The sequence below is a fragment of the Octopus bimaculoides genome, chromosome 5, assembly GCF_046866305.1.
Source record: "Octopus bimaculoides isolate indiv1 chromosome 5, ASM4686630v1, whole genome shotgun sequence".
NCBI classification, from domain to species: domain Eukaryota; kingdom Metazoa; phylum Mollusca; class Cephalopoda; order Octopoda; family Octopodidae; genus Octopus; species Octopus bimaculoides.
In genome coordinates, this window is record NC_142932.1 from 102,388,082 (window position 1) to 102,413,081 (window position 25,000).

Below are 25,000 nucleotides of genomic sequence, written 5' to 3' on the forward strand. Positions count from 1 at the left end.
TCAAAGTAGTAGAAATAATTGTCAGATTGTTGTTGTTGGCACTCCGTCGCTTACGACGATGACGGTTCCAGTTGATCCAATCAACGGAACAGCCTGCTCGTGAAATTAACGTGCAAATGGCTGAGCACTCCACAGACACGTGTACCCTTAATGTAGTTCTCGGGGATATTCAGCGTGACACAGTGTGACAAGGCTGGCCCCTTTGAAATACAGGTAGAACAGAAACAGGAAGTAAGAGTGAGAGAAAGTTGTGGTGAAAGAGTACAGCAGGGTTCGCCACCATCCCCTGCCGGAGCCTCGTGGAGCTTTAAGTGTTTTCGCTCAATAAACACTCACAACACCCGGTCTGGAAATCGAAACCGCGAGTCCGCTGCCCTAGCCACTGGGCCATTGCGACTCCTCAATTGTCAGATATCCCTTAAATCTCAACTGTAATGACATATTGGACGATACAGTGATATGAAGCAAAGTAAAGCATAGCCGTCACTGGCAAGCATGTAATATGCTTTGGCTAAATGTTTTTTTCTCTATGTAGTTGCGAGCAGATGTAGACAATCTTTCAGCTTTCGCAAACTTGACCCCGCGGAACATCGAGCATATCACAGCTGAGGAAGAGGTGGACCTGCAGCATTACTGGGGTGGTACCCATAGTCAGTTGAGCAGACTGGAGCAACAGGAAACAAAGTGCCTTGGTCAAGAAGACAACGAGCCACCTGGTCTAAGAAACGAACTTAAACTCTTACGTAAGTGAGGACAGGACCCTAACCACCTGGGCACATGTCTGTACAGTCCCTGAAATACTTCTCTTGAAACAGACGATAGAAAAGATAAAAGATAGAACTGTTACAACAGAACGTCTTTGACTATAGGTCCAATATTCTTGATGGAGCTTGACCTATGACTTACCAACAACAAAACCAGGTGCTACAATATAAACAAATACTCGCTTTCATTGAAGCCTAGTGGTTTGTTTTAAAAGATTGCACTTCGTAAATGTCTTTCGAATGTGTGAAAGTAGGAAAGTGTATTTGAATCGTGCGACAATAACTAAACCATAATTTTTTCGTTTTTCTTTGTTTGTTTTTTTCTTTATGCCGTTTAATCAGGGTGAAATGAAGTGCTTTACACAAGAACAGAACGCAATAACCGATCTGGGAATCGAACCCGCGATCTCACAATCGTGAGTGCAACACCTTAACCACTAAGCCATGCATTTCCACACACACACACACATTTATTTATATGTCTGTGTTCGCGTGTATGTATCTATCTATCTATCTATATATATATATATATATATATATATATATATATATATATATATATATATATATATATATATATATATATATATATATATATATATATATATATATATATATATATATATATATATATATATATATATATATATATATATATACATATAAACACAATTAAGGGATCAGCAAATATTTGCTTCACCATATACCGAAGTTCAGAAATAGCAGCTAAAAAAGCTGAGAATCTCACAGATCTGTGGGATTCTCAGCTTTTTTAGCTGCTATTTCTGAACTTCGGTATATGGTGAAGCAAATATTTGCTGATCCCTTAATTATGTTTATAAATATATATGAGCTTTTAAATAAGTTCTCCACCAATAATGGTGCTTTCATACCGATGGGCTTGGTAAAAATTGTTAATTGTTAATTGATATATTAATTAATAAATTGATAATCTTCTACCCTTTTAATTTGTAATAATTATATATATATATATATATATATATATATATATATATATATATATACACGTGTATATGTATGTATGTATGTATATGCCTTTTTTGTTTGTATTAACCCACCTCCACTGCTTGATAACCGGTGTTGTTCGGCAAAAGAGGCCGATAAAATAAGTACCAAACTGAAAAATAAATACTTGAGTCGATCCTATCGACTAAACCCAGGAAGACAGTGCTCCAGCATGGCCACAGAGCAATGGACGAAACAAGCAAAAGAGCAAAAGATTAGGCTGCAAAAACTAATATTTAACTTATAAGTACGCAAAAAAGCTCTGATAACGGCGGAACTAGAAACAGCTTGATGGTAATAGAAATAGCAGACTGTGGTGACGAGATGAACTAGGCCATTCCAACAGAATGCTGGCCACCGTGGTCTTGGAACCACAAAAATAGAAACTTATTTCTACCAGCAACGTCTGGCAGTTATAAAAATACCAATATTCTCGCCATTATTATTTATAAGAACAACGGGAAATCTAGACGAAGAAAGAAAAGAGCTGAACAGAACAGAACAGAGCGAGAGAGAGAGAGAGAGAGAAATAGTGAATGAGTGAGTGAGAGAGTGAGAGAGAGAGAGAGAGTACGAGAGAGAAAGAGGGAGAGAGAGGGGGAGAGTGACGAGGAAGAAATACAGAAGACCTATATATGAATATCATTAATGTGTTTAGAGTAAACACCTGCAAGACCTTCATCATCATCACCATTAGAAACGAAAAGATTATTATTATTATAATTATCATTATTATTATTATTATCATTATTATTATTATTATTATTATTATTATTATTATTATTATTAGATCTCAGTTATGTTTCTACAATAGAATATTCTCAGAAGAACGTTTTATGTTAAACTAGCAGATATTTCATTTGTCTTCTCTCAATCTACGTCATTATGTTCTTGCTATTTTTTCCTTCTTTTGCTTTCGCATTACTACTACTACTACTACTACTACTACTACTACTACTACTACTACTACTACTACTACTACTACTACTACTACTACTATTAGTGCTGCTACTACTACAATTGTTATTATTATTATTATTATTATTAGTAGTAGTAGTAGTAGTAGTAGTAGTAGTAGTAGTAGTAGTAGTAGTAAATGACTGACGCTAGCGCATATCAAAGTGATGCTGGGGTGCAAATATACGAAGCCTAATATATCTCTCATGAGAATATATTGGTGACATGGTGACCTCATATCAAGATAACCAGCGCATGGCCTTGCTAGTGGGGTCCAGTTAGAATTTTCTTTAAGTCAAGTAGCCCATCTGCCTTAAAGATCCCTCAATAAGGATTATTTAGGGATGATGAACGAAACACCAATGTTTCAAAAGATGAATTGTACAAACCCAAATAATCCCTCTCAATACCCACTCTCAATACCTATGACGCTCCTCTGCTACTCCTGCACCTGATCAGGGATGCACATATAGTCCACCACTAATGAGCATGCTCAACTAATTAAGGTCAAACAGTTGACAGGCAAAACTGCGGTAGCAAGCAGAATGTTTACTAGAGCTCATCTTTTACACCGAGACAAAACAGTTCCAATCATTTAAGAACAGAAGCCATGAGAGCCGCATATTATTATTATTATTATTATTATTATTATTATTATTATTATTATTATTATTATTATTATTATTATTATTATTATTATTAAGGCGGCGAGCAGGGAGAATCGTTAGCACACTGGACAAAATGCGTAGCGGTATTTCGCCCGTTGCTACATTCTGCGTTCAAATACCGCCGAGGTCGACTTTGCCTTTCATCCTTTTGGGGGTCGATAAATTAAGTACCAGTGAAAGACTGGGGTCGATGTAATCGTCTAGTTCCCTCCCCCAAAATTTCAGGCCTTGTGCCTTTAGTAGAAAAGATCATTATTAATATATTGTTCGGTCATGAGAGAAACCCCACTTGGTGGTATTTTATGGTTAAATGTTGGTCGTTGGTTATTTTATTTTATACATGAATATTGTCTTAAGCCCCACTTGTCCCCAATTATATTGTATCACCCCTTTGTATTTTCGGTCCCTGCGGTCAATAAGGAAATTATTATTATTATTATTATTATTATTATTATTATTATTATTATTATTATTATTATTATTATTATTATTCAGTAGTCTTATTTTTGTCACGTGCTTTCACTGCACCACTGAGCGCAGCTCTGTGTGCCTTGGGTATGTGCTCTGGTTTGTTGAGGTGCTCTTTTTTGCTGTATTGAAAGTGTTTTACGTAAAGATGTGTGCGGTGACTAATAGTGCAATTTTCTGTATGTAATATATACTTGTAAGTCCTGACGTTTTTGTTATATGTTTGTCTGAATGTTTATTATCCTACCTAATGCGTCTACTATAATAGGAATTGTTTCTGTTTTTAGGCCCCGTGTATTGGCATACCCAGAGTATGGTTGTTTTCACATTTTCTGTGACCGTTTCTGGCGAGTGCCTATACCAGCTTTTTCCTGTTGTTATTCCATAGTGTTGGCATAGCTTCCAGTCTATATAGGTCCCAACTCTATTGTGTCTGTTGCTTAACAGGGCTGGGCAGTCATAGACAATATGATTTATTGTTTCTTCTCCATCGCTACACATTCTGCAGTTACTCGCATTTCTTTTCATTACATGATTTCTGGTAGGAAGGCTTTGGTGTTGTACTGCAATTAAAAATAACTTCAGTCTCTGCTTTGAGTCCTGAGCTTCTCAGCTATTATTTGAATTTTGCTTTGTCTATTTCTTTTCTGTTTAACTGAAGCCAATACTTGCCATGTAGGGGCTTTTCTTGCCATCATTTTATCATACGTTGCTGTTACAGTTTTAGTTTCAATTCCAGTTGTTTTACAGCCTTTGATGTCTTTTTCTTTTTTTTCAGAGTTGTTAGGTACTGACTTCTTTGTATTTGTCAGCTTCCTTAAAGACAGAAAACTTTTTTTTTTTGTTTTGTTCGTGTTTTGTGGCTGTTTGTATTACTTTTCCTTGCTTCTGTGTATGTATTTTTGGAGTCCTATGGTGGTTATTTTCTAATAGTTTTCTAGCTGTATAAGGCCTCTACACTTTCGATACTTTATATATATAGCCTTTCTATGTCAGATTCTGGGTGATGCATCCTAACTCCTGTCATTATTTTTCTTGTTTTTCCTGTCCCCTTTGATTTGTTCATTTAGAGTCCATTTAAGAATATTGTAGCTGTAATTTATACCTGGGACGGCTAGAGTGTTGATATATATTATCTTGTTTTTCGCATTGAGCTCTCTTTTCACTATTAATCTAACTCGTCTCTAGTATTCCTTTCTTATCTTCTTTATTCATTTGTGTGTGTTGTATCGTATCTAGTTCATTGATTCCCAAGTATTTGTATGTCTGGCTTTCGTCTAATTCTCTTATTTCATTTGCTTTATTTAATGTGATGTTGTTACTCTTAACTAGTTTTCCTCTTTTCAAGGTTGCTTTGGCACGTTTTTCTAAGCCAAATTTCATGTTTATTTCTTTGGTAAAGCCATGTATTATTATTATTGCTGTTATTATAATTGCTTTTGCACAGCTTCTAACGCTGGAGATGTACTACAGTGTCAGCTGTTCACTACCAGTGACCTAAGGTAACACCTCATTTTTCGAGGACCTTCCGGAATATTCAAGTGGTTCCAAGCAGTGCTATTTTCTGAAAGTGCTCCACACTTATTGCAGCGCCTATTTGTTTCACGTACTTCTAGAAATTTTTGCTCACTGTTTGCAAGGGTCCGACAATTATTGGTACTACTGCTACCTTTTTAATCAACCACAACTACTTAACCTCTCAAGCTAACCTGTCATATCTCTCGACTTTTCTTTCTTCCTTATCGCATACCTTGTCGTCAGCTAGGCATGCTATATCTATGATCCAGCATAGTTTTGTTTTCTTTCTCAATTACGACTATGTCCGGCTTCCTATTCTCTATCTCATGGTCGCACTGAATCATAAAATCCCCATACGAGCTTTGCGTTTCTATTTTCGACGATGCCTTCAGGTTTGTGGTCGCACCAATTATTATTATTATTATTATTATTATTATTATTATTATTATTATTATCTGGTGAACGATATTTCGACATCTCGTGTGTCTTCAACTGGTTCAAAAAATAAATTTGTCAATCTACTTCATTTTGGTTAATATAGAAAGGATTGAGGTAACTCCTCCTGAAGATATAGAGTCAAAATTAAAAGAAGAGTGCCATTTGTTATCTGGTGAACGATATTTCGACATCTCGTGTGTCTTCAACTGGTTCAAAAAATAAATTTGTCAATCTACTTCATTTTGGTTAATATAGAAAGGATTGAGGTAACTCCTCCTGAAGATATAGAGTCAAAATTAAAAGAAGAGTGCCATTTGTTATCTGGTGAACGATATTTCGACATCTCGTGTGTCTTCAACTGGTTCAAAAAATAAATTTGTCAATCTACTTCATTTTGGTTAATATAGAAAGGATTGAGGTAACTCCTCCTGAAGATATAGAGTCAAAATTAAAAGAAGAGTGCCATTTGTTATCTGGTGAACGATATTTTGAACCAGTTGAAGACACACGAGATGTCGAAATATCGTTCACCAGATAACAAATGGCACTCTTCTTTTAATTTTGACTCTATATCTTCAGGAGGAGTTACCTCAATCCTTTCTATATTAACCAAAATGAAGTAGATTGACAAATTTATTTTTTGAACCAGTTGAAGACACACGAGATGTCGAAATATCGTTCACCAGATAACAAATGGCACTCTTCTTTTAATTTTGACTCTATATCTTCAGGAGGAGTTACCTCAATCCTTTCTATATTATTATTATTATTATTATTATTATTATTATTATTATTATTATTATTTATTATTATTATCATTATTATTATTATTATTATTATTATTATTATTATTATTATTATTATTATTATTATTATTATTATTATTATTATTATTATTATTATTAGTCAAAACGAAGAGCGCGATTTTAGATGTTTTATTTTTTGAACAACATTTCGACAGAACGTCTGTCTTTCTCAAGTTCAAACCAAAAGGTGATTGAAAATTCAAAATTTCAGAAATTTTGAATTTTCAATCACCTTTTGGTTTGAACTTGAGAAAGACAGACGTTCTGTCGAAATGTTGTTCAAAAAATAAAACATCTAAAATCGCGCTCTTCGTTTTGACTATTTACCTTCGTGAAGAGTTACGTCAATCCCTTTTAATATTATTATTATTATTATTATTATTATTATTATTATTATTATTATTATTATTATTATTATTATTATCATTATATGTTTGACTTTTGCTTTGTACAAGTTGGCTCCTTGTCTTATCCAGTGGTCACGAGGGAAAAGTTAGAAGTTCATGTTGGTGTTATGCCTAGGGTGTCATATATTTGGTTTTGCACTTTGTATCGTTCTAGGGAATGTTTAAGAAAGCATAAGAAAATTATAAGCTTATTTTAAAATTTGAGATTACATAGACGGTATTTTACGTAGGCTATGAGCAGTTCCCATGAGCACTATCTTTTGAATTTTTGCTATATAGGGATTTCCTGGTATCTGAGCTAGGTAAGAATCAGCCCATTTTGCTATCATTCCTTGAGCACCTATGATAACAGGTATTATTTTAGTCTTGAAGTTCCACATTTTGCCAATTTCTGTTTCAAGATCTTTATACTTACTCAATTTTTGATAGGTCTTGACAAATACATTTATGTCGATTTGGAAAATCACATCAGTGAGGCGGCATGATTTTTACCTGAAGTTTTCCAATATAATGTCTGGCCTATTCGCACCTATCTTCTGTCAGTTTGAACGATGAAGTTCCAGAGGAGTGAGATGTGATCATTTTCAAGAGATAATAAATTAGTAGTGATCCCAAAACGAAGGTGCGCGTGTACAAGAGAGCATGTATGTGCGTGTGGAAGAGAGCTGGTGACCCTGACGTGTGTGTGTGTGTGTGTGTGTGTGTGTGTAGGTGTGTGGATGATGGTGTGGGGCTGGGAAGTGGTCAGTGCTAGTGTGTGCGTGGTGGTGTGATGCGATGTTGTGTTCTGTAGTATGGTGGTATATGGTGTGATGGTGTGTGATGTGGTGCGGTGGTGTTGTTGGGATGTGAGGGAGGTGAGAGTGGGGAAAGCAAGGGTGGGGTGTGGGTTTATACAGAGAGAGATGGGGCAGAGAGATAGAGAAGGACAGAGAGAGTGAGAGAGAGAGAGGGACAGAGAGAGTGAGAGAGAGAGAGATACATCGATCCACTGAATTTGAACAGTTGACCTGGGAAGCGATTTTGGCGGCACTTCCTGGTTATACACCTATACACGTGGCAGCGAGTGGAAAAAAAGGTAGAAAGGGGAAAGAATTTAAAATAGGAGTAAAATAAGCGAAAGGAGAAGTAGAAGAAGATACAGAAGAAAGCAGGGGAAGAGTGAGAGGAAGTGAGGAGGGGGAGGGGGAGGAGGGATGGAGGGTAAGGGAAGAGGAGACAGGGAGGAGGGGGAGAGGAAGGAGGAGAAGGAAACGAATGAAGTAGGAACAGAAATTCAGCGAATTTATATGGACTAATATATATATATATATATATATATATATATATATATATATATATATATATATATATATATATATATATATATATATATATAAATACAAAATTTTAGATCAGTAGATTCAGTGTGTGTGTGTGTGTGTGTGTATGTGTGTGTGTGTGTGTATGCATGTATGTATGTACGTACGTATGCATGTATGTATGTATGTACGTACGTACGTACGTATATATGTATGTACGTATGTATGTATGTATGTATGTACGTACGTATGTACGTATGTATGTATGTATGTATGTATGTACGTACGTACGTACGTATGTATGTATGTATGTATGTATGTATGCGTGTATGTGTAGAGAATGTCTTGTGTAAGGCATCTATTTCCTGTTATGTATTGCGTAGTAATCTGAAACGTGTGTATTAACTGATTTCAAAATATCATTATTTGTTATGACTTTATTATTTTTTGTATTCCTTACAACGTATTTATGATATGTTCACTGCAAAACTTGCTAAGAAAAATCGACTACAGCCAAAATGCACAAGCGTCATGCAATGAAACTTCTTTGCTGCTAATATCTGACCACTAGACCATAAAAAAGTCCTCAAGGAAACCGTAAACTAGTGAGTGAATATTGTATTAGATATAACAGTTTTATAAATATTACATAGGTCTGACAGCAAATGATTTTAATCCAATATTTATCCAACATACTTATTCGTTGAGACATTAAGAGTACATACAATGCTCTCCAAGAAAATTAAGGAGCTGAAACACAAAGATATTGATAGTGTGAAGGTCAGTAGGGCAACTGTTGAGACTGCATCTTCATAAATCAATGTATTCAAATGCCTTTTCATTTTAACTGACAAGTACAATATATTTATGCACTGAATTTGTTAAACTGAAAGTCGGAATTATTTCTTCTAAGCCACAAGGACAGAAAGTACACTAAACGAACATTCACTTTATCCACTGTACTGTAATACTGCACTGTTGTCACAGTCAATAATGGGTTTAGCGCATAAAATACAGCTTTTAATTAATGTACTCTCGAAACACACGTTTTCTTATTGTCACCAACAACATTTCAGCACACGCCATCATGTCAACAACACTAAATTTGAATGCTGAGCTTTCTACTGTCACTTGAAATATGGCGTCTAACTTCAAAAGCCTAACAATACAGATAACACCCATTTCAGGGGGGGGGGGGATTCTCTTCGCTTCCATTTGTCTTCAAACACTTTTGTAACTATGACTTCAATATGGCATTTCCATTCACATGGATTAACTGCAAATTCTACATGAATTTACTCATATTATTTTATGTATTTACTCATGGGAATGGACTGAGATGCCACATTCAAGTCATAGTTACAAAGTAATTGAAGACGAATTGAGTCGAAGAGAAATCCTGCCATTCAAATGAGTGCCATCTCTAGTGTTAGGCATTTGACGTTAAACACCATAATTCAAGTAACAGTGTTGAAGCAGGAAAATAACATCTGATTGCATATATATATATATATATATATATATATATATATATATATATATATATATATATACGGTTATGAATTCGTTTTGCAAGATTCTTGGTGTTAGTTCGTGTGTTGAAACAGATATTGTTGTATTTGAGGATGGTCATGTTGCCAATTTAGCCAATGAAAAGCATGCACTATATATTTAGTGAAATAAAGCTGAAGCAAGTGAACAACAAATATACAGTGCATGTGCTTTCATTAGCTAAATTGGCAACATGACGATCCCCAAATACAACGATGTATATATACACTCTTCAGATATTCAAGGATTTCCGAAAGTATCATCAGTACTACTATCGGATTTTGTTGTGAAAATACCTGGGTAGCCGATACACATGGAAGAGCTTTATTAAGCAAACTACAAAGTTTCTACTCAAATTCAATTTATTACACACATACACAGGCACACACACTCACACACACACACACACACATACACACGCACACACACACACACACACTCACACACACACATACATACATACATACATACATACATACATACATACATACATACATATGTGTATAGTGATGATTTTGGGGGTATTTAATAAACAGTACGTTACCCTACCTTTGGTATTCGATTATTGTTTTTTTTTCCACTTCGTTTAGCATTTATGTGTTTACTTCTGTGTCCATGTGTGTGTGTGTGTGTGTGTGTGTGTGTGTGTGTGTGTGTGTGTGTGTGTGTGTCTAAATGAAAAAGCATTAAATATTACAAAAGGTACACGTAGGGCAGACACAAGGACGCTAATCCTTCCTCAGTTATCGGCCAAAAATACTAATACCCAGTTTCGAGACTTTAGTGTTAGTATTTTGGGGTATTAGCATTTATGGTCGTCGATACCTGAGGAAGGATTAGAGCTCTTGTGTCTGTCCTACGTGTATGTTTTGCAGCATTTAATGCACTTATCAGTTACAGAATAACTGAACACCACGCATCCTGACTTTTGTTAACAGTAAGTTTATTTATATATATATATATATATATATATATATATATATATATATATATATATATATATATATATATATATATATATATATATATATATATATATATATATATATATATATATATATATATATATATATATATATATATATATATAATGTAACTACACACGAGCTGTTGGTGATAATTTTTTTTTCTGGACTTGTGCGATTTCCTTTCGGACGAAGAGCTTAGCTCCAAACGTCAAAAACTCTCTTTTTACCGAGAGTCAAACTAATAAATTCCAAATGCATGTCCTGTTATTGTTATTTTTAATATTCGCTCATTCGATCTGACTGTATATATATATATATATATATATATATATATATATATATATATATATATATACACACACACACACTTGTAACATATGTACGATTTTTGCCATGCTTACGATTAAATTTTTTGATATGTACTATTTTTCTCTCTCATATGTATTTTTAAAAGTTTCTTTTATGTTTATTTGACTGTGTACTATACTTTATTCTGTAATCTCTATTCACATGTTATGTCTTATTAACCTTTCTTTAATTATATATGTGTGTGTATGCGTGTGAATGTGTGTATGCGTGTGAATGTGTGCGCGTGTGTGTGTATATAGACATATACACACACACACACATGTACATACATATATATATATATATATATATATATATATATATATATATATATATATACATACACACACACACATATACAGGGTGTCCATAAAGTTTGGCTACATGGAGTAGATAAAATCATAACATAAACAATTAAATATAAGAAATAATAATTTCATAAAATATATGTACATGGAGTAAATAAAATCATATCATAAACGATTAAATATAAGAAATTATTATTTCTTAACGTATGTGTTAATCCCCATGTACCTAAACTTTGTGGACAACCTCTATATTTATACAGTATTTAAGAAAGTGCTACCAACAGTTTCATGCCGTTGACACACAATAATTTGGCATGTTTATATAACATACTGTAGGCTCAGTACATAATCGTTAGACCTATCTGGAAACCAACTGCACACGACATAGAATCAAGTGGACGACATCTACACCATATATAAATGGATCAAAACGATACAAATGATGCGGACCTGAAAGATCGCACTTTTTGTTAGATCCAAGAATTCCACTACACAACCTAATATCAGATCCGAAATTTTTAGCAAATGCAGGCACGTGGACAAATTCCATTTGTTGAACTTTAGAACACAAACCACTCCGGACTTAATAGCTATCGCAGAGACATTGGCCTCCTTTCTGTTATATAATTCTACACTAACTAGATTAATTTTGATTTCAACTAACAAAGAAAACGTAGGTCTTGCTTGTCTTACTTTCCTTTTCTCTCTTTTCGTTCGACTTTTTGCATCAAACTTCTTGTTTTTTTTCTCATGATTTTTCATAGACAAGCATTCTGGTTTCAGATAGGTCTAACGGTATGCAGTAAACCTGAAGCATTGCTTGGTGATACATGACATGTTAAATAAACCTGCCATACTCTTGTGTCTCGATGGCATGAAACTGCTTGTAGCACTTTTTAAAATTTGTAGCTGTTTTTTTTTTAATATTGTTTATATTGAATGATATTCATTTCTCACTGGATGTTGATCCTACCTATCACGGAACAGTAAACTTTATACACAAACATACACACACACACACACACACACATATATATATATATATATATATATATATATATATATATATATATATATATATATATATATAAGAAAGTAGAGATAATAATTATTTATCAATTACAAAATTGGACATCATCTCTGACAGCTGTTTCGATTCAAAAACATTACAAATTAATTAGTATAATTTAAAACATTATACAGTTGAATCTCGTCGGAGGGTAGAAAAAGATATACCATTACATTTTCATATTATTGCATGTTGAGTGTATATATATATTACAAATACGAGTAAACACAATAGGGGTTGAAGGATTACATGATTTATCGACATACCCGTCTTGGTTTTCAATGCACATCTTCCAGCAGTCCACAAACTTGCTTATTCCATCGAAGAAGAAGGTTTTCGGTTGGTCACGCAGCCGTTTATGTCCCGTTTCTTGCACTTAGCTAATCAACGAACTCGTAAAGGTTGTTTGAGCGATACAAAGAGGTGATAGTCGAAAGGAGCGAGATTTAGACTGCATGCAAGGTGTTCCAGTAACTCGAAATCGAAACCAAATTTATATATATATATATAAGGAAAATGAAAGAGGCTGTATGTATGTATGTGTATATATATATATATATATATATATATATATATATATATATATATATATATATATATATGATGGAGTCTCCCTTCGAAGACTATATATAATTGTTCATCTTTTACTGAACGATCTGCACAAATAATTTGTTTGCAGCGATTAAATGTATGTGCTGTACGTTAGATCACTGTTTCCATCAAACCGACGTCGTCAGAACAGGTGAAGCAGTATAGAATCGAACATGGAAACAAGTGGGTACCAATATACTGCTTTCGCTGCTATTTATTATTCGTAGTTATAGGTTTTAATGCTTAACTTATACTTGATAGGCTTAGTTTTATTTTCACTAATTGATTAGTTTATAAGTGGTACAGAATTTAGTTTGATATATTTTTTCGCTCTAGAAATATCAATAGCTTCCTATTTTACTTATTGCTTTAGTCATGCTCACAGCATCATCTTAAGAAAATCTTTCTCTGTAGATTTATCGACGACAATCCCCCAAATGTCTTATTGCTTATTTCGTTCTTTCTGATCGATTCCCCACTTTTCCTTGCTTCATTCTTCTCATTCTTTTAACGAATACTACGTATTCGCTTGTATCTCTGATGAACTGCTTTCGAGTCCTGCACCTATTATAACGTAAGATAATATGTACGTACATGCATTGGTTGGCACCCCGTCGGCACTCACCCTCGTATATATATATATATATATATATATATATATATATATATATATATATATATATATACGATTCTTCCAGTTTCCGTCAATCAAATCCACTCACAAGGTTTTGGTTGACCTCAGGCAATAGTAGAAGACACTTGCCCAAGGTAACACGCAGTAGGACTGAGCCTAGAACCATGTGGTGGGAAACAAGCCTCTCACCATACGCTCACGCCTGTATATGTATACAGAAAAACTATCAATGCCTTAACTGTTCGTGAAGTTAAATGATAGACACATAGAATTACTTGTTAAAACTCCGTAATTCATAGAGAATTTTGACTGGATGCCATGAGGAAAGCAATTGATAACTTTGTCCAAAGACGATTTGTATATTCTTCTGATGACAGATTAACCTAACGAAATATTTTCTTGAGCTCTGCTAATGAATGATACCTCGCTAAGACTGTATGACAAAGTGTGTGAAGTATGTTTGTACTTAATCATCCACCATATATATATATATATATATATATATATATATATATTCACAGACGCACGCATGAGCACACACACACGCACACACACAACGAATAGAAATGGCTTTTCTGATGATTTTTCAACTTTAATAATTAGATGTAAACTTATAAACATTCAATTATTAAAGTGGAAAAATTACTAGAAAAGTCATTTTTATTCATTTTTTCAAATATATAACACTTTTCTAGTCTAGGCACAGGGACCGAAATTTTGGGCGAGGGGCCCAGTCGATTAGATCAACCCCTGTACTCAACTGGTACTTAATCTATCGATCCCGAAAGGATGAAAAGCAAAGTCGACCTCAGTGGAATTTGAACTCAGTACGTAAAGACAGACGAAATCGCGCGAAGCATTTCGCCCGGCGTGCTAACTTTTCTGCCAGCTCACTGCCGATACCAAAGATTTTCTATTTCTTATTCTACTGTGTATATATATATATATATATATATATATATATATATATATATATATATATATATATATATATATATATATTTCTTATTCTACTGTATATATATATATATATATATTTATTTATTTATTTATTTATGTGTTTCAGCCAAGTGGCTGCGGTCATGCTGGTGCACCACCGTGATTTTCACGTTCCTCGCATGGCTCTTCTCCCCCACCTGACATGGTCCAATCAAGAGTTTTGATGGCACATCTGGTGTATAAGAGAATTTGACATAGCTGCCCTAAACTGCGTCTCATTACGAGCCATTGGTTCGTCTGGTACCGTGGAGAGGAAAGTGTCAAGTTTTGTCTTGAAGACCTCCGTATCCATGTCTTGCATGTCTCTCAAATGTTTTGGCAGGGCATTGAAGAGCTGAGGTCCTCTGAAACCGAGGCTGCTGCAGTATCTCGTTCTTATGTGAGATGCAGTGGACGGTACCTTTGGCACCATGCAGTGGCGACGCGTGCGGGCGTTCCTGCAGTACTTGATGCCAAAGTTTGGCACCAGTCCTTCCAGTATTTTCCATATGTATATTATTACATATCTCTCCCGCCTGCGCTCCAGGGAGTAGAGACCTAGTGCCTTCAGTCGCTCCCTGTAGTTCATCTGTTGGACTGTGGCGATCTTTTTTGTATAGTGCCGCTGAATTGCCTCGAGTTCTGCTGTCCGCTTAACACTGTGTGGTGACCACAACTGAGAGCAATAGTCTAGGTGGCTCAGAACAAATGTCTTCCACAGAGTCAACATGACTTTTTGATCCCTTGTACGGAATGTCCTCAGTATCCACCCTGCCAGTTGTCTTCACTTTGCTGTCAACTTGACAATGTGCATGTGAAATGATGCATCACTACACATGTTGATGTCCAGATCTCTTACTGTTTGTGGTTCTGGGATTGCAGTAGCTCCAGGCCCTGTGTATGCCAGTTGGGAGGTGCTTGTGGTCTTGTAGCGCAGTACTTGAAATTTTTTTGCATTGAACTGCATATTATTTTGCTCTGCCCACTCATATATTGCATTTAGGTCATTCTGCAGGCTTACAATATCATCAGGATTCTTTATTGCCTGAGATATCTTTGTGTCATCAGCATAGCTAGTGACAGTGGCTCTCCGAGTGACCGTGGGCATGTCCAGAAGGGCCACTATGAACAGTAGTGGCCCCAGAACAGTTCCTTGTGGAACACCGCTCAATATTTGTGTTTCCCTAGATAGTTCTCCATTGGCTGCAACTGTCTGACTTCTACCATTCAGGAAGTCATGCAGCCACTGTCCTAATTTACCAGCTATGCCAAGGTTTCGCAGCTTGTGACACATCAAGCCATGATCAACTTTGTCAAAGGCTTTTGCAAAGTCGAGATATATCACATCAACATTTGAATGGTCAAGTAGCTGCTTCAGGACCCAGTCATAATGCTGCAAGAGCTGCGTGAGGCAGCTTCTACCTGGACGGAAACCATGCTGGGTCTCATTCAGCAAGTCATTTTCTTCTAGGAACGCAATCAATCTCCTTCTGACAATTCGTTCCATGACTTTGCTAATATGTGAAGTCAGAGAGATGGGCCTGTAGTTCCCAGCCTCTGCTCTGCTTCCACCTTTATGGATAGGACATATGGTGCCTTCCTTCAGCTTTTTGGGAAGTTTACCATTTGCAAGGAAACTCTGGAAGAGTATCCGGAGTGGTCCTGCTAGTTCTTGTTTACACGACTTTAAGAGGACAGCTGGGAAACCATCGGGGCCAGTTGCCGAATTTGAGCTCATTTCATTTATGGCAGCTATCACATCTTCCTCTTCAATGTCGATGTAGGTAATGGATGCAGTCTTTTTCTGCTGAGTGCTATTGTCAAAGAAATCAGCTGGGTTCTTTCTGCATGTGACTCAGAGGAGAAGTGAAGACTCTCTTGAATTGTGTACTGAGCACTTCACTTATCCATGTGGGATCTGCAGTCAGTGAGCCATTAGGCAGGAATAGGGGTCCTATCTTATACTGTACCGTAGCAGTCTCCTTTGCAAATCTATAGAAAGCCTTGGGGTTTGTTTTTATGCTTTCTACTGCTCTCTTCTCCTTCTCTGCTCTCTCCTTTTCATGGGAGAGTTTAATTTTGTTTTCTATTTCTAATAGTGTTAGTTTTAATTTAGCCCTTTTCCTATCCTCCAGTTCTCTATTTAACTGGTTTGAGACCTTTGTTCTGTGTCTCATAAGGATTTTCCTGTCTCTAGGAATTCTATTGGCATGTTTGCTGGTCTTTCTATATGGCACGTATTTGGTGCATATGTTTTGTATGGTTGACATAAAATGACTTAGTTTGAGGTCATTGTCTTGTATAGAAAGGCTGTCATGCCAGTTTTGATTTCGAATCTCTCTGCGAATTGACTTCCAGTCCGCCCTGTGGAAATTCAGGTTGGATATTGCTTGAGTCCTCCTGGTGGGGTGGGTGTCAGTGGGTTGTCTAGGACCATACATAGTTAATTCTATAATGTTATGATCTGAGAGAGACGTGGGCGTTATTTTCACATTATGGATTAGGCTCACATTGTTTGTGAAGCAGAGATCTAAAATATTGCTTCCCCTGGTTGGTTGGAGTATCACTTGTTCCATGAACAGCATGTTGGATATATATATATATATATAGATAGATAGATAGATAGATAGATAGATAGATAGATAGATAGATAGATAGATAGATAGATAGATATATATACAGTAGAATAAGAAATATATATATATATATATATATATATATATATATATATATATATATATATATATATATATATATATATATATATACACACACCATATATGCATCTATATGTTTGGGGTTTATTGTTTGTTATACGACTATGTTTCAAGCTGAGAGAAATTTATAATTTTTATAATTTATTCATATTCTTAGAATTAAATTTAATCTGATCTTCAGACCTAGATAGGATATCATGCTATATTAGGCAATCGTTAAAATATCCTATCTCCGTGTACTAAGTCGCTGAGGCAAACAGACATATATCATAATCGTGAACTCTATCCGGGTAATTTGCCGCAGATAATCAGATAAGCCTTTGAACCTAATCTTAATGTGAAACAGGAAATTTGTAAACTTATAATTGCGCAAACTATAAGACACTTAGTCATCGAATGAGAGATATTTGGTTCACATCGGTTATTTTAAATTTTTACTAACAGAATTGCTGTTTATGACTCATTTTAATTAAGAACAACTGTTCATGAGAAATTGTCATGCGCTATTTACAAGCTTTTTTTTTTCAGACAATCATCTCGCCAAGGTAAAAATTAGTTTGTTCTATACAGTACAAATTCATTTGACGAGATCAGAGGTTCTAAATAATTGTTTACTTCTTGGCGTACAAATAAAACATTATTATCGTGATTCGCATAAAGAGTTAAATAAAATAAAAATGAACAAGGTTTTTATAGATAGAAATAGTAATGTAGATAGAATATCAAATATAATAAATAACAATAATAAACGTTTTGAAATGTTAACTTAGGAATAATCAAATGTTCCTAACATTTCGAGCTAAAATTCCTTTTCAAAAATTCTAAGATACGATAAAGACATAATGGAACAAAACGATACAATTTTCTATGCGCGTCACATCCTCACGTGAACATACACACAAACACACACACAAACACATACACAAACACACACAAATAATATATATACATATATATATATATGTATATACATAAGTTATTGCTTACCTTGTTTTTATAATCATATCTGCAATAATAGACTTTCTTGTTGATGAGCATCCTCTTGTTCTATGAGCTAGAAGACTTTATCATTGAATTATTGTGCGAAGTAGTTAAACAGTCCACAAACATCGGCACACTTATCACGGATGTCAAGTAGACTCAAGGTTAATATATGTAACAAAACGAACTCCGAATTTAAACTACAGTGCATCCAATGAAGCCACGCATTAATGACCGTACACGAGACTTCATGGTTGAGAAGCATACTTCTTAAACTCTCTGCCACACCTGTATGTATATGAAAATTATGAATGACAACGTGTTTCAAAATCCTCAAGAAATAGATTTCTTTTGTTATATATATCATAGTTGTCTCATGTCATATTTCTAAAATCGTCGACGCACCTAGTTACCTTTTCACAGCAATGTTTGAGAACAGCTGACAAACACTCTAACAAAAATTGTTCTTTGTACCAATAGAAAAAAAAACACATTTTATTGTTGAGTCATTGAGAAACTTTCTGTGCGGTCACTCAACCTGCAGAAAATAGCGAAATTTTCCTTAAACTACACCCTACCATCTTAGTGAAGAGGAAGAACATTGGCTAGTGTGCTCCTGGATGAACAATGAGCACACACAAAACAAAACAAAAATGATAGGATGGTCACGAATACGGCGTCTTTGATGACAAATATATTCGCTAATGGCTGACTGACTGCTAGCTGGAAGCGGGCTAAGTAATAACAAGATATTTGTGAGTGGGGAGTTTGTGTCACAAATTGTGCGAATGGTAATTCGAGGGGAAGCTGCAGTAACAGCATTCAGGGGCCAAGTAATTCTCAAGGTACTACGTTCATTGAAGCTGTTTTGTTGTTGCTGCTGCTGTTGTAGTTGTTGTTGTTGTGCGGCGGTTGTTGTTGCTGATGTTGTTGTTGTTGGTGGTGGTGGTGGTCGTCGTCGTCGTCGTCGTCATCGTGGTTGTGGTGGTCGTGGTGGTCGTGGTACTGGTGGTCGTGGTCGTGGTTGTGGTCGTGGTGGTACTGGTGGTGGTGGAGGTGAGTGTGTGTCTGTGGTATGTGTGTATGTCTGGTGGTGGTGGTGAGTGTGTGTGCGGTGGTGGCGGTGGTGAAGGTGGTATTAGTGGTGGTAGTGTGAGTGGTGGTGGTGTGTGTGTATGGTAGCAGTGGTGGTGTGTGTGTGTGTGTGTGTGGCGGTGATGGTGTGTGATGATGGTAGCTGTACTGCTGCTGCTGCTGCTGCTGGTGTTGCTGATGTGGGTAATATTGAAAATTATGACAGTATTAAATGTGTCTGATGTATAGGTGAGAGTATTTGTGGTGGCAGAGGTAGAAGTTGCTGTATAAAAGGTAGAAATTGTTGTTCAAACGGCTTTGGATACTGCTGATTAATCATTTTCTTGATTAAGGAAACCTACAGTAAATCCTATTTCAGCCATGACCACCACTTCGTATTTCTATTTATATAATTTTTGTCAAATTAGTTCTTCCGACGTTTTACACTATGAGGTGTGATATGAGGACAATTTGGTTGTTTTTTCTCACAAAGTTAAGTGACCACGTAGAACAGCGTAGGCCGTCGTCCCTTTTGATGAACGAAACGCAACCGACATATAAGAGTATTTCATAAAATGAAGATGCTTTTAAACTTCTAGTCAGACAAAGAAAGAACAAGAATATAACGAAAAATGTTATTTTGCTTTCATGTTTATAATTCCTTTTACTTTAGGCATAAGGCTTAAAATCATGAGGGAGGAGGCTTGTTGATTACATCGACCCCATTGCTTGGCTGTAATGAAGATGGGGTAAAAATTTACACGCGCACACACATGTATATGCGTGTGTATGCATGTATGCATGTATGTATGTATATGTGCGTGTGTGTGTGTGAAGGCGTGTGGCTTAATGGTTAGGGGCATTCCGCACACGATCGTAAGGCCGTGTGTTTAATTCCCGGTGACGTTTTGTGTCCTTGAGCAAGACACTTTATTTCACGTTGCTCCAGTCCACTCAGCTAGCAAAAATGAATAGTACTTGTATTTCAAAGGGCCGGCCTTGTCACACTCTGTGTCACGCTGAATCTCCCTGAGAACACCATTAAGGGTACACGTGTCTGTGGAATGCTCAGCTACCTGCACGTTAATTTCACAAGCAGGCTGTTCCGTTGATCGTATCAGCTGGGACCCTCATCGTCGCAACCGACGGAGTGCTCCATATATATATATATATATATATATATATATATATATATATATATATATATATATATATATATAGCTATAAATAGAAGCCAAAGTATTCCAATGTTGCTGTTACAAAGCACATAACATATACTCTGATAGGGGCTGCAATCGCCCCGAACACCGAACCGAGAATTCCTTCGACTAACCAGTCAGTTTCGGATATTTCCGTAGCCATCGTCAGTAAAGCCAGCTCGTTCGGCTGATTCCGGGCTATCTCGTCTATCAGAGTATATATATTCACTATAAAGATCTGTGGATGATTTAGCAGATCGCTAATGTGTATGCAATAATTAATTAAGTTGTTTGCAATGTTATACTTGTAAGGAAAATTATAGTCGCCAACTAAACTTGACTAAGTGTGTGAATAACACCTACATTGCTAGAAATAGAAACTCAAATGCTGCAATGATGTTACTAGGCACATAAACAAATCGCTAATGTGCTCTCGGTTCGGTGTTCGGAGCGATTGCAGCCCCAAGCAGCATTGGAGCATTTTAGCTCCTATTTCTAGCAATGTAGGAGTTATTCACACGCTTAGTCAAGTTTAGTTGACGACTATAATTTTCCTTTACATTGCAAACAACTTTTTTTATTAATTTTTTGTATAAACATTAGCGATCTGCTAAATCAACCATAAATTTTTATGGTGAATCTATATATACTCTAATAGGCGAGCTAGTCTGGAATCAACCGAACGAGCTGGCCTTACTGACGATGGCAACGGAAATTGCCGAAACTGCCGCTCATATATCGGAGGGGAATTATTATGGCTAGGCATCTGAAGAGCAAATACGCGTCATTGACAAGGCCGAAGGAGGTCGGAACGAGCCTGGAGTTCTTCTGAGTTACGACTTGGATGATGTTTTCGCATCGATGTCTATTGTGTACTTAACTATGCAAATTATCTCTCAGTCAGAAACCACATCATACCTTTTAATGATGTATATAAATTAAATAGATAGATATATATTTATACGTGTATGTAAGAGTTTGTTTGTTTTAGTTGTATAATAAAGCAAACATCATTTTACGGATTGGTCAATAGATTTAAGAGCATCACATATCTTTACAAGAGAAAGTCAATTTAAGAAAGTTCGACGAAGTTAACGCTCGTTTAAATTCAAGCTACAGTCAAGTTGTCCTTTCTGTATATATATGCGTGTGTATGTGTGTGTGTGTACATATATATATATATATATATATATATATATATATATATATATATATATATATATAATATACATATAAGTATGTGTGTGTGCGTGTGGGTGTGAATGCATGTGTGTGTGCGTGCGTGTGTGTGCATTTATGTGTGTGTGCATGTATGTGTGTATGTGTGTATTAATGTGTGAATATATATGTGTGTGTGTGTGCGTGCGCACGCACGAATACACGAACGTAAAGTATCTCCAATATAATTAGTAGAATTCATTTAATCGTTTGGCCGCAGCTGCTTCTTCGCGCCGTCTTTACTAATGTTGAATGAATACCACTCTGTAGAACTTATATCAAGGATATTATTGTGAAAATTGCTGTCTACTTCCTAAATTAATCTCATTTGTCCTTTCGCTGGTCACATGTATTAGTTTGACACAATTTTTCATTTAGTTTTCATTTGATTTGGTTGTAAGAGGCCCTACTTCGATCTTTATAAGTACCTCGGGTCCATACCTATGCTGAGACTCCCTTCGATCATGACTGACCATGGGATTGCACCTAGAAAGTTACCCGCCGAGGCACAAGTCCGGTCAAGGTTGTTTATGGAAGACCAGCAGTCGCCCATGCATACCGGGCTCCCCTCTTCACGCCACCAGTGTTACCCAAGGGAAAGGCAAAGGGGCCGATACAGCTTGGCATCTGAGACGTGGCAACTCATTTCTACAGCTGAGTGAACTGGAGTAACGTGAACACAACACGCAATCCACAACCTCACGATCGTAAGTTCGACGTTCTAACCACTGAGCCATGCGCCATATACCTATGAGCACCAGCCATAGGATAGAGAACTACATACTAGTATAGCAGCCCCTCTATAGATATTACCCACAGCGCCGAGTACTTGTTTTAGCTGGTATCTTCTCTCTACTTACAAATATTTCCAATTCTACTCACTGAAAGTAACAGTACAATGAGAAAGAAACTGCAATGTAGTTAAAATACTATGTTATTCCCTCTTATGAATTCTAGTTATTCCAAGTACTTGCAACTAATCAAGCTACCAAAAAATCAGGAAGTATTGTTATACTACTGCGATTTTAATTACACTTTTGTGTTGGGACAGGAACTTCTAATTCTGGAAAATATTATTTAGAAGTGTTTATTTTGGTATCGACATTTTGATAAAAATGCTTGATTTTTATAAAATATATCGAAAGGCTCCACTATCTGTACTTCTGTCCTGATAACAATATTTCCTTTACTCTAGTTCCTATAAGGAACAGCGAGTGGAGATATAAACCAGGATATTCTAATAATGTGTCTTTAATACCGCACGGGTGAAAATATAAGTCAGCATATTTTAATAATGTGTCATCAATACCGTACTTCTGTAAAATTCAGATGTATTGGAAAACTCATGTATTTCATTTACATCTGCTCCAGAAGGAATGAGTATGCTGTGTACATCTGTTTTTAAATGTTTATTTATATTTATGTATTCCAGACTGGATGTTCATACTAATGTCTGTAGGGTACTTGACAGGTTCTGGTGTTGCCGTAGCAGCATCTAGATGTGGGCTTTATTTATCTTCAAGTGTACAGTTAACCCCACAAGTTTTACCAATCAGATTAGCAAACGTGGCTGTATGACTACAGTTCATTTCCTGCCATTGTTTTGTTGACGGTCTTGGGCATTTGTAGTTTATAGAGAAATAGTTTTTTTTTTATCAGACATAATTCTGAGCTGTTGGAAGTTCTATTTCCACAGAGTAGTATTAATATATGTTATTTAACCCCCAGATCATGCATATTTTAACATACATATGCTCAAAAGTCTTCCAATCGTGATTATTCAATGTTTTATTCAGCTGTAGTTTATCTAGGAATGCGTTTTCAAATGCATACTCCCTTTTTTTTTGTTTGTTTTTTGAGGTTTTAGGCAATACAATGTGATTAGAGATAGATTTGGACACTATATTAGATTGAGTTCCTCCTTGTACTTCCATTATTGGCTCCAACCCATTGATGATCCTGCTGCTATTGTTGCTGATATGTTTGTTATTAGGCCTAGATCGACTGTAACTGAACCGACCTATAGTCAAACTTATTTCAGCCATGGCTATTCGGGGTTTTTTTTTTTAGGGGGAGACTTACGTCAACTTTGTCCGAGTATTCTTCTTTTTCCATCTGTAGAGTATTATTCGAAGAAATGGTTGTTATATATAGCAAGTCAATAAACATAATAATTGTAGTGAGAAGAAATGGAAGAATTCCAGATTTAATTGATACCATGTCTTGCGTCATTTATTTATTTAGTGAAGGCACATGACTTAGTGGTTAGGAGATACAACTCACGATCGTAAGCTCGTGAGTTCGATTTCCGGCGGCGCGTTGTGTCCTTGTGCAAGACACTTTATTTCACGTTGTTCCAGTTTACTCAGCTGGCAAAATGAGTAGTACATGTATTTTAAGGGGCCATCCTTGTCACATCCTGTGTCATGCTGAATCTCCCTGCGAACTATGTTGAGGGTGCGCGTGTCTGTGGAATGCTCAGCCACTTGCACGTTAATTTTACGAGCAGGTTGTTTCGTTGATCTGATCAACTGGAACACTCATCGTCGTAACCGACGGAGTACCGGTGTCATTTATTCATTACGTCTAAATCGAAATTTCAATGCGTCTGGCTTGGTCTTCCATCCTTATGTAGTTGATAAAAAATTATCAGAAATATACTGAATTCTATTGAATTTACTTTATCCCTGCCCTAAAAGTTTGCCATTACACGTCAAACTATATGTTTCAAAGATAACTAATAGTTCTTCAGTATAATTCTGCTCAAATTCTAAATTACGTTTCTTAAACCTTCAATTAGTATCTATCTAAATTTTGCATAATCGTGGTTATTTATACGACTGCCGATTGCCCAGTTGATATCACAGTTGCGCTCTACATCTAAGGAGTCGATATTGGTTCTAAGTATGTCCAGAATGTACAAGCCCACACCTAGACATTCCTCGGTTTCATTGTAGCTAACCATCTTCAGATGCAATAGCTCATTGTCTTCTCTGTTTACTCAGATGTTT

The 25,000-nt window shown here is 36.0% G+C and overlaps 1 protein-coding gene and 1 long non-coding RNA gene across 12 annotated transcripts in view; one reads left to right on the forward strand and one right to left on the reverse strand.

Annotated features, from left to right (window-relative positions):
- The window catches only part of LOC128247903 (uncharacterized), a 71,032-nt gene extending 52,106 nt beyond the window's left edge, over positions 1-18,926 (reverse strand). Inside the window, exon 1 of the long non-coding RNA XR_008264221.2 lies at positions 18,505-18,926. This is a non-coding gene — a long non-coding RNA (uncharacterized LOC128247903). The remainder of the gene's footprint in view (positions 1-18,504) is intronic.
- The window catches only part of LOC106877962 (uncharacterized), a 547,541-nt gene that overhangs the window by 384,727 nt on the left and 137,814 nt on the right, over positions 1-25,000 (forward strand). The window lies entirely within an intron of this gene.